Here is a 15,280-nt window from a genome sequence, read left to right on the forward strand (position 1 = left end):
ACCAAAAACTACACCGTATCGTACTGCGAACACCCCTAGATAATACCTTGGTGAACATAAATTTAGTTTTAACTTTTAACTTTAAGAGGGTGTAGATGTGCTATTTTAAAATTTTATCATAACGCAAAGTGATAATTTTGACTAAAACAAATATTTAAGGTTTTTTTTAAAGACTTTCAACTTATGACATCCGTTCTTAATGATAGAAAGACATCCATACATGATGATAACCCTTTTTTTTTTTTTTTAATTAAGGTGATTGTAGATTAGGTGGATTATTAGAATAGTTAAAAATAAATAAATAATGTAGGTGATTAGGTTCAAAAGAGTGCGAACTCTAATTTTTATCTTATCGGTCAAACACTACATACCAATTGAGAAATTAAGTAGTTACAATTGAATAAGCAATGCTTGACTTGAAGGAGTGGAAAAGTGAGAGGAAGGAAAATTGTGGGAGGATGGAAAAGTGAGAGGATAGAAAATATTTGTTTTCCCTCTGGTGTGTTTGGTTGGAGAAATAGAAAAGTGGGAGGGTGGAAAACTCTTTTATTTAGTTGGAGAGAAAAATTGGAGGATGGACAATATAATATATATAAATTGATTATTATACTCTTGTTACATAATGTTGGAAATTTAGACTCCTTAAACAACCAGATTGCGTAACCTAGATTAATTAGCCAAGTTGTTACTTAGTCAAATTAAGCAATTCTAGGTTAAAACAATCCAAACAATCATATCAAGAATATAAAGCAGCGGAAAATAAATAACACAAGATATGATCACCCAGGAAACCACACGGTAAAAACCTGGGGAGGATTTGACCCACCGATCCTCAAGGCTAACCTGAATTCACTATGAAAGAATTGAAGTTCGTACAAAAGGACTACAAGCTCCCCGCTCGACTTCCTAATGCTACCCACCAGTAGAACTTCCTGACACGACCACGCGCAGGCTCCGAATCCACGGACTACTTCTTTCTTGAATTCTTCAATCAGCTACAAGCTCCCCGCTTGCTTTTCTTTTAATCTCCAATGGTAGCAACCTTGTTGATCATCAAGATGTTGAAATAATCTCTACCTTAAAAACCCTAAGTTTATGTGAAGGAAAGCTCCTCTAAGATCTCACAAGAGATTCACATAAACAGCAAATATAAGCAACAAAGACTTAGAGAGGTTTGGGTACAAAACCCTAAAAATAAAAGGAGGCACAAGAGGCACTCTAATCTCTCTCTTTTCAAGTCCCAAAAACGTTCTAGGGTTTTCCTTATATATAGGAGTGTTTTACTTGAACCCCAAGACGTTTAAATAGAGTTTGGGCTGAACTGGAACTCTGCAGAAAAATAAATCTGTACGTGGTTCGATCGATCGAGTCTAATTTTCGATCGATCGAGACTTACAGATTTAGTCCAATAAATCTGCACTCACTCGATTCCAGTTTTACAACTAAACATACTTTGAGCAAGCCTAAACAAGACTAAACAACCTGTTTTGATCATGGTTTGCCAACACTACACATTAGAGTTCTAAATACATAAAATCCTAAATCTTTAGAACCTAACACATAATATGTAAGAAATAGATTTATTTGTACTCATTAAATAATATAAAATTTACCACATCATACATATAAATTTATATTATTATTTTTATTATTATAATGTAAAAATTACAATAGTATACATATAAATTATTGGGTAAAAGATTTAGTAACCAAGTCCTATATCGCGGGCAAAAGATTTTGTTGACCACGTTTTTGCACTAGTCAAACTTTCAACGTGGTCAGAAACTTAGAAAGTGAAGAAATTTACACTCATTTTGTTAACCATTCAACGTGAGAAGAGGCAAAAGTCATCAGGGGTAAGTGAGAGAATATTTGTGTAAAATGCATTTCACAGTATTTTTCTCTCTCTATTTCCTCCCAATTTGGGAGGATAAAAAAAGTGAGCTTAGGAGGGAAACTTTCTCTCCTGTTTTCTGTTTCTCCTATTTCTTTCCTCAACCAAACAGTAGAAAACAACATTTTCACCCTATTTTTCTCTCTCTATTTTCCATCTTTTCACCCCAACCAAGCACACCCTTAGAGTGTTGTCTTTATCTTTTGATACTAACGTGAACATAAATTAAGATTTAAGAAGGAGGTTTTATTTGCTAATTTATAAATTTCTCACAGCCATGCTGGCAAAAATAAGACTAAAACGAATATTTAAGAGTGAAGAAATTGTAGATTTGATGATTAGTTAAGAAATAAGAATTGAGTTTGTCCATCTGATGAGTCATGCATGACGCATGAAAGAATTTTGTGCTGCCAGTAACAACAGAACTGAAAGTACAGAACTCTATTAAAAACCAAGTTTCCAAACTGCTAAGTTCAAAAAACAGAGAAGAAATCAGCAGCAAGCAGGTACTCTTTGACTCTTGAGACCAGAGACATACCTACTCTTTTTTTTAGACTAATTCATGACACAGCAGAACTATTTAACGTAGAATAATGTACATTAATTTGATTTGCATTTGTAGATTATGAGACAATTTCAACGTTTGATTTCTTTCAAGAGAAAAAATATAAATAATTCACAAGCTGCCTATGTTGATGTTCAAACATTGCCAAACTCATTCTTCAAAAAAAATTGAGAAACCAGCACAGCACCAAGTCTCAAACTAACTTTGGTTTATACGGAAAAAAAAGAAAAAGAAAAAAGACATGGAGCTTGAACCGGCAGCGCATGGACCGGTGATAGCGGAGGTCGACATGGTGCCGACTCATTCGCACCCACGGTGGTCCGAGCCACCGTGGTCCAGGCCTCAACTGTTTTCTACGACACCCCTGCCACACTAGTCCCACTTCTTTACTCACTTGTTGTCAACTTTGTTATTTCGGTTAATTGACTTACTTGGATATTGTTCACTTAATGTTACTGTGGTGTGTTTTTTTTTTCTCTAACCTGATATAATTCTGTTGGCTCTGTTGGGTTTCCACTTTCTACTTTCTAAGAACATCATCGATTGTGAGTTTGTAACTGTGGAAGTCGAACGAAATTGATGAACATAATTTTTATTATTTAGGTTATATTTGGTGACAGTTTTTATTTTATTTCAAAAACTTGTTTTAGGGAATATAAAGAAAATACAATTTTTTTTGTATTTTGAAATAAAAAAACATGTTTGGTTAATTGAAATTAAAAAGAGAGGTTTTTGAAGAAGAAAAAATAGAAAATACTAAAATATGTTGTTCTTAAGATTTGAACTCTAATTGCTAACTCATTAAATGAGATAGATTTATTAAATTAAATGCGTGATTTTATTGACTTTTGAAAATTAGAAACTAAAAATAGAATTTTACATGTTTTCAATTTCCTTCACAAATTGAGTTTTGAGAACTGTTTTTGTTTTTTTGTCTATTTTAAGCTGCCAAACAAATTTTCTAGTCTCAAAAATAAAAATTATTTTTTAAAATAAAAAATAAAGAAAAAAAACAGTTGCCAAACATACCTTTAGTTTCTTTCTATTTTTGTATATATTCTTAGCAATGAAGTGGAGGTGATTTCTTTTAATTTATTTAATAACTTATTATTATGGCATGTATGATTAAGAGAAGTTCTATCTATGTGTTCCATGTGACCCAGACTTCCCTTTTTGGAAATATTCACAAAACACAGTTGATTCCTGGTATTGTTTTATGTAAAAATGCAATTCTAAATATGGACACGTATCATCAAATTGGTAACTCGGGTTTATTTGACAGATGTTTAAATTTACACATAAAACAATATAAGGGGTTAAGTGTTACCTTCAAAATTTTATGCGTTTTGTGTTTTACGGATTAATCACGTGAGATGGGATGTTGTTAGTAGTTCTGGCTTTAATTCTCTGATTGAATGTATAGATAAGGCTGAAAGGTTGCTGGCTGAAGCTGCCGGGTATGGAGCCCAGCTGGTTGTGTTTCCAGAAGCATTGTGGGTGGTTATCCACGAGGTACAAATTTCGGGTTACAATGAAGCAACAAAGACTTAGAGAGGTTTGGGTACAAAACCCTAAAAATAAAAGGAGGCACAAGAGGCACTCTAATCTCTCTCTTTTCAAGTCCCAAAAACGTTCTAGGGTTTTCCTTATATATAGGAGTGTTTTACTTGAACCCCAAGACGTTTAAATAGAGTTTGGGCTGAACTGGAACTCTGCAGAAAAATAAATCTGTACGTGGTTCGATCGATCGAGTCTAATTTTCGATCGATCGAGACTTACAGATTTAGTCCAATAAATCTGCACTCACTCGATTCCAGTTTTACAACTAAACATACTTTGAGCAAGCCTAAACAAGACTAAACAACCTGTTTTGATCATGGTTTGCCAACACTACACATTAGAGTTCTAAATACATAAAATCCTAAATCTTTAGAACCTAACACATAATATGTAAGAAATAGATTTATTTGTACTCATTAAATAATATAAAATTTACCACATCATACATATAAATTTATATTATTATTTTTATTATTATAATGTAAAAATTACAATAGTATACATATAAATTTAATTGGGTAAAAGATTTAGTAACCAAGTCCTATATCGCGGGCAAAAGATTTTGTTGACCACGTTTTTGCACTAGTCAAACTTTCAACGTGGTCAGAAACTTAGAAAGTGAAGAAATTTACACTCATTTTGTTAACCATTCAACGTGAGAAGAGGCAAAAGTCATCAGGGGTAAGTGAGAGAATATTTGTGTAAAATGCATTTCACAGTATTTTTCTCTCTCTATTTTCCTCCCAATTTGGGAGGATAAAAAAAGTGAGCTTAGGAGGGAAAACTTTCTCTCCTGTTTTCTGTTTCTCCTATTTTCTTTCCTCAACCAAACAGTAGAAAACAACATTTTTCACCCTATTTTTCTCTCTCTATTTTCCATCTTTTCACCCCAACCAAGCACACCCTTAGAGTGTTGTCTTTATCTTTTGATACTAACGTGAACATAAATTAAGATTTAAGAAGGAGGTTTTATTTGCTAATTTATAAATTTCTCACAGCCATGCTGGCAAAAATAAGACTAAAACGAATATTTAAGAGTGAAGAAATTGTAGATTTGATGGATTAGTTAAGAAATAAGAATTGAGTTTGTCCATCTGATGAGTCATGCATGACGCATGAAAGAATTTTGTGCTGCCAGTAACAACAGAACTGAAAGTACAGAACTCTATTAAAAAACCAAGTTTCCAAACTGCTAAGTTCAAAAAACAGAGAAGAAATCAGCAGCAAGCAGGTACTCTTTGACTCTTGAGACCAGAGACATACCTACTCTTTTTTTTAGACTAATTCATGACACAGCAGAACTATTTAACGTAGAATAATGTACATTAATTTGATTTGCATTTGTAGATTATGAGACAATTTCAACGTTTGATTTCTTTCAAGAGAAAAAAATATAAATAATTCACAAGCTGCTTTTCTTTTTCTTTTTTTCCGTATAAACCAAAGTTAGTTTGAGACTTGGTGCTGTGCTGGTTTCTCAATTTTTTTTGAAGAATGAGTTTGGCAATGTTTGAACATCAACATAGAAAGGCGCCAAAAAAAAAAAAAAGCCCAAAGATCCTGTATCAAAACTCTAAAGAAAAAAAAAAAAAAATTACAAGTGATCCATTTGCAATGTTGCAAGAATTCAAATGTGGTGGCTTCATCCAACCACATATCTAAGACTCTAAGTATGACAAGCTGGCCATACTTTGCAACATTTCTTCTTTTCATTTTTAATTAATTAATTAATTAATTTATTTTTTACAAGATAGAAATTCTACTCTAATCTAATCTAAGTGTATATGTGTGTGAAACTATTTTTTGGAGATTTGAACCCCGGTCTTTGCCGCCTGCACCCCACAAGCACTTATACTTATAGAGTGACCATCGCATCAAAGATGTACGATGGTGCAACGTTTCTTAATTACATGCAAATCAATCTCTACTTTTCGCTCGTAATGTTTCAATGACATCTACTATATATTGCAGTCCTAGAGAAGCAGGGAATTTTGCACTTTATGATAGAACAAATAAGTGACATTATTTCGTGTTTATTTATTTATTTTTCTCTTTGATTTGGTGGGGGCTGCATTGCCAAAAAGCAAACTATAGCCCGCTGATGAACTAAATTATTTTCTTAAGTTTTAGTCTTGAATGATCAGCTTGCAAAGAGGAAGTTAGGTTATATTATCATTGGTGAATGCATGGCTGACGTGTATCATTCAAAATGGCAAAAAATTAGGTATACTACATTTCACCTCAAGATTGACCGATCCAATCACATTTATTTAATAATGGTTTTATTGATACATTACATATCTGTATAATATCTAAAATTTGAAGCATAATATTTATTTTTGTTATGTTTCTTTTGAGCTATATTAACGCTTGTGTCATTATTTTCTTTTCATCATTTTTAGTTTATATATATATATATATATGTGTGTGTATATAAAATTATATAATTGCAACTTACCAATCATAATAGATCATCACTTTTTATTATCAAAACTTTATATATTCTTAAACCTAAATGTAACTTATAATAGAAAATACAAGTAATACAAACATTTTGGGTGGAGGCACTGTTTATTTATTTTTAGTTTATACTCACTTAAAAAAATAAATCTTATTTTCACCACTGTACATGTTAATATCCATATGCTAATGTAGTATTTAAGGCTAGGTTGAAGGTTCCAATTTTGTTCCTGCTTAGAGAACTATACGTCATTTTCATCAATTTAAAGAGAAAGAGATACTTAAAAAAAGAAAAGGAAAAGAGAGAGAGATAATAAACACCCACTTCAGTCCAATTAGGTCCACTTTGGTCCAATTAAGTGCACTTTGGTCCTTTGGTCCCTTCAGTCCACTTTGGTTCAATTCAGTCCATTTGATCCGGTTCAGTCCATTTCGCTTCAATTCTGACCACTTCAGTCCACTCAGTCCACTTTGGCCATACGGTCTCTTTGGTCCATTTCGGTCCCTCAGTCCACTTTAGTCCATTCGGTCAAATTCGGTCCTTTTGGTCCATTAGGTCCACATTAGTCATTCGGTCCGATTAGGTCCTTTTGGCCCATTTCGGTCCATTATGTCCACTTTGGTGTATCCGGTTCACTTCGGTCCAATTCATACCATTTGGTTTGACTCAATCTATTTGGTCGTGTTCGGTCTATGTAGTTCAATTCGGTCCATTGTTCCCAAACAGACTCTTAGCTGTTCTAGCATGCCTGAGTTAAATTGAGTCTAGAAGATTTGGTTGAATTTTTTTTTTATCCTTATTAATAATAATAATAATAAAATAAGGTGCAGAACATATCCAATTTCATCCATAAATTTTGAAGCTAAGTGTTAGTAAAAGTTATGTTAAAATTGTTACTAAAATTTCAAAAATTAAATTAATATAAATGATAACTCAACAAAATTAAAATAAAATAGCCATTTAACATAATCACATGATGTGGGACTCACGTGCTTGATAGTTGATAATTTGGCTCATATATTATTTTTTATTTCTAAAGGTTATATGAAATTCGTATAACATACATGCTAGATTTTTTATTAATCGTTAAAAATAAGTTTGACACTTCGAATAAAAATTTAACTAGAAATAAATAGAAAGTTACAAAGTGTAATTAAGGATGAAAAACTAAATTAATGTAAAATTTAGGTACCATGAAGTAAGAACGTTTCTCAAATGGTCAGGCCCATGAGGAATGCAGTAGATCAACTATATATATGGTGGTTTGGGATATTGCAAGATCCTAGGAGCTGATGTAGAACTTCTCTGTGTGTATTTGAGTTGAGTTCAGTAGTTGTTACCGAGTCCTTAGCCTTAGGAATTCTAACTTCTCAGCTTATGAATAGAAACTAAATTTAGGATAAAGTTTATGTTTTTGTTAAAGGTGCCTATAAATTGAGTTACAAGGCTCTTGTCAATTATGTTCACATGCTTGATCAGTTTATGTTGTCCAGGAGAATCCTCTGGATCTCATGATTAGGTAGTCTTCCCTTACCATTGCTAACAGTGATCTTCCTCTTATATCCACTTCTCTTATCTCCTCCGCAGAAACATTCAGGAAACCATTGATGTCAAAAACAAATCTTGACATCAATTGTATCTTGAATGTTTCGACACAGGAGAAGATCATTGGAGTTAAGAGGAAGATCAGTATTATCAATAATAAAGGGGACTAGCCAATGAAGAGATTGAGAGGATTGTTCAGGACGCAAAGAGATACAAGGCTGAAGATGATGATCACATGAAGTAGGTTATGGCTGAGGTAGCCTTTTGAAATTGTGACTTAAAAAAAAAAAAAAATTCTGATATAATTTAAATTGTTACTTTTGTTAATGCTTGTAATGCAGATACCTGATACCAAAAAGATTGGGGAGGAGTACTCAGTTGATATTACTATTACTGGTGGAATAATTGGAAGAGATGCTCTTATTAATAAATTTAAAGAGGTTTATATCTGTTTTTGTTGGTTACTTTTTGTTGGTAAATTGTCATTTTCTTGGAGAAGTTGTCACAGAAAAATATGGTTTTTACTTTTACTGATTTTTTTTTAACTCAATGTTAATGCAGGTCAAGTGGAGAGATAATGGCATTGTTTTGACTGTTGGTTATGTACCAGGATTGAAAGTTCATGCTATCTCACTTCAACAATCAGTAATAAGGGTGACAACTTTGGTAGTGAAACAAGAATGCTGATTTTATTTTATAGAGATTAGGGGCATTATTGTGGAAATTTAGTTATTATGTTAAAATAATGAATATATCTCAAAATTGCATAGGCAGATCATTACTCAGCCTTGGATTAGACTTTCTTTTTGAGAGAAAATGAAATTAATCTTTCTTTGGTATTAGAGGTAATAGATGGCTTCCTTTGTGGGTGATGAGAGAGAGACTGCTTCCATTGTTTTCTTGTGTGTCCTATGTGAATGAATTAATATAAATAAAATTTGCTAACATGCTTACCTTTGTTTTTAGATCTCTATTGCTCTTATTATTATATTGCCTGATATAACATTATGGACTAATAATATTTTACTAACAAAGCTGTCGGTTTTTACATACATATATTGCCTGGAAATTTTTTTCTTCACCTAATGCTATAGAGTAGAAATTGGAGGTGATATGTCTTTGAGCAATTCATTTTCAATGTTTATGCAAACTCAAAACTTCAGTTATTAAGTCTACAGTCATTCTCTTTCCATCGCTTGCCTAGAGATTTAAGTTTGATCTTAAACGGTTCAGTTTGCAACATCTATTTATCTTTACAAAAAAAGTGTTGGGAACATCTAAAGTGCCAAATGAGTAATTTGGTCTTAAATAATACTGTGAACAAGTCAAACTGAATATTAAATCTCTAAGTTTATTCATTTTATTTTATTTCGAATATTAGTTAAATTCAAGCTTATTACCAAACAAAATTATATATTTAAGTTTTGTTCATTTTCTTGTGGAGTAAGCTTGATTTACTTTTTTAAATTATATTAATCATGAGCTACTTGATTTACTTTTTTTTTTCTTATATATAATAAAACCATGAATAATTTTTTATGTCCTTTTAAAATTTGATGAATTTTTATTATGAATAAAATATTTATATTATCAATAAATCAAAAACAATAATTTGATATCATATGAACCTATTTACTAATTTGTACAACCCAATTTCAAGGTACTAGTTGAGCTACACGGCTTTTAACAAATTAAAGTTTAATTAAATATATAAATAGGTTCAAGTTACTTTAATGGATAAATTTGTCTAAATAGTGGATGGGTGATTAAATCCCACCTACAAAAAATAGAAATCAATTTTGGATCGATATATTTCAAATTCTAATTAATTTGGAATAGTTTTTTTTTTTGGATACATGAACTCCAACTTCATGCCTTTTAAATGAATATATGCACGAGTGTTGAACATCATTTTAATTTTCTTCCTTACCTTATAAGCATAATTACTTGACTCTTGCGTAAGCTTAAGAAGGAAAAATTGGTATGCAATTGAAAAAATAATCCATGCAGGGTGATGAGTTTAACTAATTTAGGTAGGTGATCTTACAATATCTTTGCAAATATGGAGAATTAATAGGAACAATAAAATTATTAGTTGTTGGGCTTGAATTTTTGACCATTTCATATCATGTCTTAATGAATAACATTTTACAACTTAGGTGCTGCACAGGAAGCATATGAAAACATACCTTCAGGCCTATATATATTTGAGTGCGGAACCTATTTGATCATTGCACTAAGGAGTTCTAGAAAAAGGAGTTAAACTAGAAAGTGAAAATCATGGAATACCCTTCTGTTTTGAAAATTGTCTACTTCATGATGAATGCTCAACTAATTAGTAAAATTTTTGGCTATAAGGAGTTCTGCATCAAACCTGATGAAAAGCCTAAAAGAAGGTCGTTGTTTATGTTAGATTACCAAGAGAGCTTTTTCTAAGTTGGATCTCTCCTAAGCAACAGGTAACCAATCAAGTTTTCAATATTAATTTCTATTATGAATAATTTTGAATTTTTCTAGTAAAATGTTAGCTCTTTTGCTTCAAATTTGGTTTAATTTTCTTTTCTTTCGTGTACTGAAATTTGTGCCTTTCTTGAATGTGGCAGGACGTAGCATGTACTGTGAGCAAAAGCAACATGAGGAAAGCACTTAATTGTAGTAGTAATCCAAGTTGCTTAGTTACAAAATAATATCATTAATAAAATAATAACAATGTCTCCTTTTCAATAAAATTGTTTCACATTAAAAATAAAATTAAAAAAAAGGACTTCTTGTAATTCCGCATCTTTCATCATTTGGTTTAAATTGTGATTTGTGAGGCATGATGGCAAACTTTTTTTTTTTTTTGAAAGAGCATGATGGCAATTGATAAAACATAAGATCTAATCAGAGTCCATTTATTTTAGACCAAAAAAAAAAAAAATTTTTTTTTTAATGTCCATATATTGGGAATTAATTTCTCACACAATAGGTTGGATATAAGCCAATATCAGAAATTAAATATATACACAAGTTTTTGAGTTTTCAAGTTAAGTTTTGAGTGGTCTGTGACTTGATTCGGCTCCATTCATCTAGGTCTTAATAAATTTGGACTTAGGGCTCCATGGGAACATATTAATTATATTCTATTAAATTAGCTGTGTTTGATTGAGCATAAATTCATGATAAAATATATATGGCTAAGAATGCTTAATAAAGAATGCCAATTTTGCAAATAAGATGAAGGGGTATATTAGATAATTCCCAAAGTCGAATAGGGAATAGCTTAATCATCTTTAACCTTATCGCCCCCATTGGAAAATGCTACATTCTTTAATCTTCTGAACTTTAATTTTAGATTGAGATGAATGCAAAATTTCCAAGATGCAGCCTTTTGGGATAACAGAAAAGCTGATAATGTTCAATGCAAACTTGCAGCCTTCTGCCTATATAGTTAAGTGTAAAATTTTCTTTAAAAAAGATTCCAAAATGAGTCTCCTTTATTCTAGTAAATATGGAAATGTATACGGGTATGGATATGAGTACGATATGGTGATACGGCAAGCACGACACTAGTATACACAAATATGGCACCCCAAATGAAATGTATGTGTCCAAAAATTGAAGGAAAAAAGGGGAAAAGAAATAAAGAGCCCGCAAATGTTTGTCCACGTTAAATTATCATACTTTGTTTGCAGAGCAAATGATAGAGGCAATCAAAAAAATAAAACAAAATAAAAAACCGTAGCAAGGTAGACTGTGCAATTGAATTTGAAACATTATCATCTAATACTAGGTTCACGATTCAATTGTCACCAAATGAGGGCGGCCAAATCATTATAAATCTATCTGTAACTTCAGACAATCTATCATGAAAAGCTATTTGCTTGGAATTTGAGTTTGCTAAACTCAATTTTTACTTGGAATTCACGAATTGAGTTTGGCAAACTCAAGTTCCAAAAGAGACTACATTACAAAATAACTTTGGGAAGGGACTTTAAAAAAAAAAAAAAAAATATATATATATAACAAACGTCCCATATCAAAATTCAAAAGAATATAAAAATTAATAATTACAACTAAGGTTATCAAAATCGGGATCCTATGTAGAATCGTGAGAGGTAGGTGGGATTGTGAATCGTAAGATTGGATTGTAGATCGTAAGATCTTACAGTATTTGAGAAAAAAAAATACGTTGGTGTCTTAAATAATCACATAAATTATACATTCATTTATATATATATAAAAAAAAAAACAAAATATTTGCATCCATTTGATGTAATTACCATACATCACTACATTCATTTGTACGCATCATTTAAAGAGACCAAAAACATCAAAACGTGACACTATTAGGATGTTATTTTTCATTTGGGTCCAACTGACCCTCTATTTCTCTACATTAGAATAGCAAAAGTTGGTCTATTAGGATGTTATTTTTCATTTGGGTCCAACTGAGCTTTCTGTTAAGTGAACGAAGATTACAAGAAACCACAATCATTTGAGATTGTCAAAATCATATGATTCTACCGATCCTGAACGATCGTAAAGATTCTTGAAAGATTCAAATCATTTTGGACAGGTGGGATTCTAAAATCATAGAATCATAAGATCCAAATCGGGGATTTTGATAACCATAAATTACAATTGATCCATTTGCAATGTTGCAAGTATTCAAAACCGTCTTTATCCAACCATATCAAAGAGTCTCATAATATTCAATAGAGAAGCTGGCCATTCTACTTTGCAACGTTTCTTACATGCAAATCCGTCTCTAGTTTTCACTCGTAATGTTTCAATGACATCTATTATTGCAGTCCTTGAGAAGCAGGACATTTTGCACTTTATGATAGAACAGACAAGTGACATTATTTGGTGCATTTTTTTAATCTTTTATTTGGTGGTGGCTGCAATGCCAAAAAGCAAACTGTAGCCCGCTGATGAACAAAATTTATTTTCGTTATTCTTTCTTAAAAAAAAAAAAAAATTATTTTCTTAATTTTTAGTCTTGAATGATCAGCTCGCAAAGGGGAAGTTAGGTTACATAATCATTGGTGTATGGCTTACATGTTTCATGCAAAAAATGGCAAAATATCAAGTAAACTACATTTCACCTCAAGATTGGCCGTTCCAATCACATTTATTTAATAATTGTTTCATGGACAAAATTGGCCTTTGTCCCTTTCTATCAAAATATATAGCATTTTGCCCCTCTTTTGAAACTAATTATGAAAATGCCCCTATTTTGAAACTCAATTGGCTCAAAATCGAGTTTAAAAAAAATAAAAAAATTGGAGCCCTATAGTGGCGTTTTAAGGAGCCTATAGTGACATTTTAAGAACCTATAGTAACGTTTTGTAACTCGAGCTCCATGAACTCGAGTTATATGTAATTTTTTTTTTTTTTTTTACCTATAACTCGAGTTCATAGAGCTTGAGTTACAAAATGCCACTATAGGTCCTTAAAACGTCACTATAAGCTCCTTAAAACTTAACTCGATTTTGATCCAATTGAGTTTCAAAAGATGAGTATTTCCCTAATTAGTTTCAAAATAAGAGCAAAATGCTGGATATTTTGATAGAAAGGGGCAAAGGCCAATTTTGTCTATTGTTTCATTGATATGTTATATATATATAATTGTAGATCATCACTTTTTATTACCAAGACTTTACATATTCTTAAACCTAAACATAACTTATAATAGAAAATACGAGTAATACAAACACTTTGGGCGGAGACACTATTTTATTTATTCTTAGTTTATACTCACTTGAAAAAAAAATCTTATTTTTCACCATTGTGTTTATATCCATATGCTAATGTAGTATCTAAGGCCAAGTTGATGGGTTCAGTTCGGTTCCTACTTAGTGAACCATATGTTATTTTCATTAATTTAAAGAGATAGAGATAATAAACACCTACTTCGGTCCAATTAGGTTCACTTTGATCCAATTTAGTCCATCCAGTCCACTTTGGTCCTTCTGGTCTATTTCAATTCTTTCAGTCCAATTTGATTCAATTCAGTCCATTTTGCCTAGTTCAGTCCATTTCGTTCCAATTATGACTACTTCGGTCCATTCAGCCAACTTTAGTCTACTTCAGTCCATGTTGGTCTATTCAGTCCAATTTGGTCATTAGGTCGTTTTGGTCCATGTTGATCCACTTTGGTCCCTTCTGCTTTAGTCCATTTGGTCCTTTTAGTCCATTGGGTCCACTTTGGTGCATCTGGTCCACATCGGTCCAATTCAGACCATTTGGTTCAACTCGGTCCATTTGGTCTAGTCCGGTCTATTTGTTCAACTTGGTCCTTTATTCCCAAACAGACATTTAGTTGTTTTGAGCATGCCTAAGTTAAGTTGAGTCTAAAATGGTTTGGTTGAATTAAGTAAATGATATAGATTTTGTGTTGTTTGATCCTTAATAATAATAATAATAATAATAATAATAATAATAAATTAAGGTGCATAACATATCCAATTTTATCTATAAATTTTGAAGCTAAGTGCTAGTAAAAGTCATGCTAATAAACTATTACTTAAATTTCAAAAGTTAAAATAAAGTAGTCATATATATTGTAGGGTCTGTTTTTGTTACCCAAGCCCAAAGGATATGGGTTAAAGGCCCAACGAACCTAGAACAATGAATTTGTAGATAGTGGATCGAAGGTTTAGGCGCTCGCGGTGTGCATGAAGCATGAACTACTTTCCTTTTATTGAAAAATACTAAGAACAGTTTACAACTGGAGGATGCTCCTCGGCCACGGGCCGAGGAGGTTTTGCTTCCCCTTTTCCTTTTCTCCCTCTCCTTTTACATTTTGCTCACATTTCTTATATATCCCTCTCTTCCTCCTCCTGTTGATCATCTATTAGCCTCCCTCCTGACCATCCGTCCCATCAGAGGCCATATCCATGCTCCAGTGGTTCGCCTTGATCGATGTTGCTCTGTCAAGGGGTTACATCCCCATTAATGCGGCCAGAAGGGTTAGGTGAGCGTATTCAATGCCGAGGTGACAGTCCGCCCAGGGCTTGCCCCTTCTTCGTACTTCTGTTGCCAATGCGTGGCACTGGGTCCTCTCCTCCTCGGATATTCTAGGAGTCCTTTGGTGGGGCGGTCCTCGTGTTTTTCCTAGGTCTCGGACGACTGAGGACATGGTTGTCCTCGGCATGGGCCACTTGGGCCTGGTTTGAAGTGGGCCGAGGTTACCCGATTTTCTGGCCCCACAATAGCTCCTCAAAATCTTGCTGCACGCATCCTCGGGCGGGGAGAAGGATTTTGACAT

The sequence above is a fragment of the Quercus suber genome, unplaced genomic scaffold, assembly GCF_002906115.3.
Source record: "Quercus suber isolate HL8 unplaced genomic scaffold, Cork oak 2.0 scaffold_68, whole genome shotgun sequence".
NCBI classification, from domain to species: domain Eukaryota; kingdom Viridiplantae; phylum Streptophyta; class Magnoliopsida; order Fagales; family Fagaceae; genus Quercus; species Quercus suber.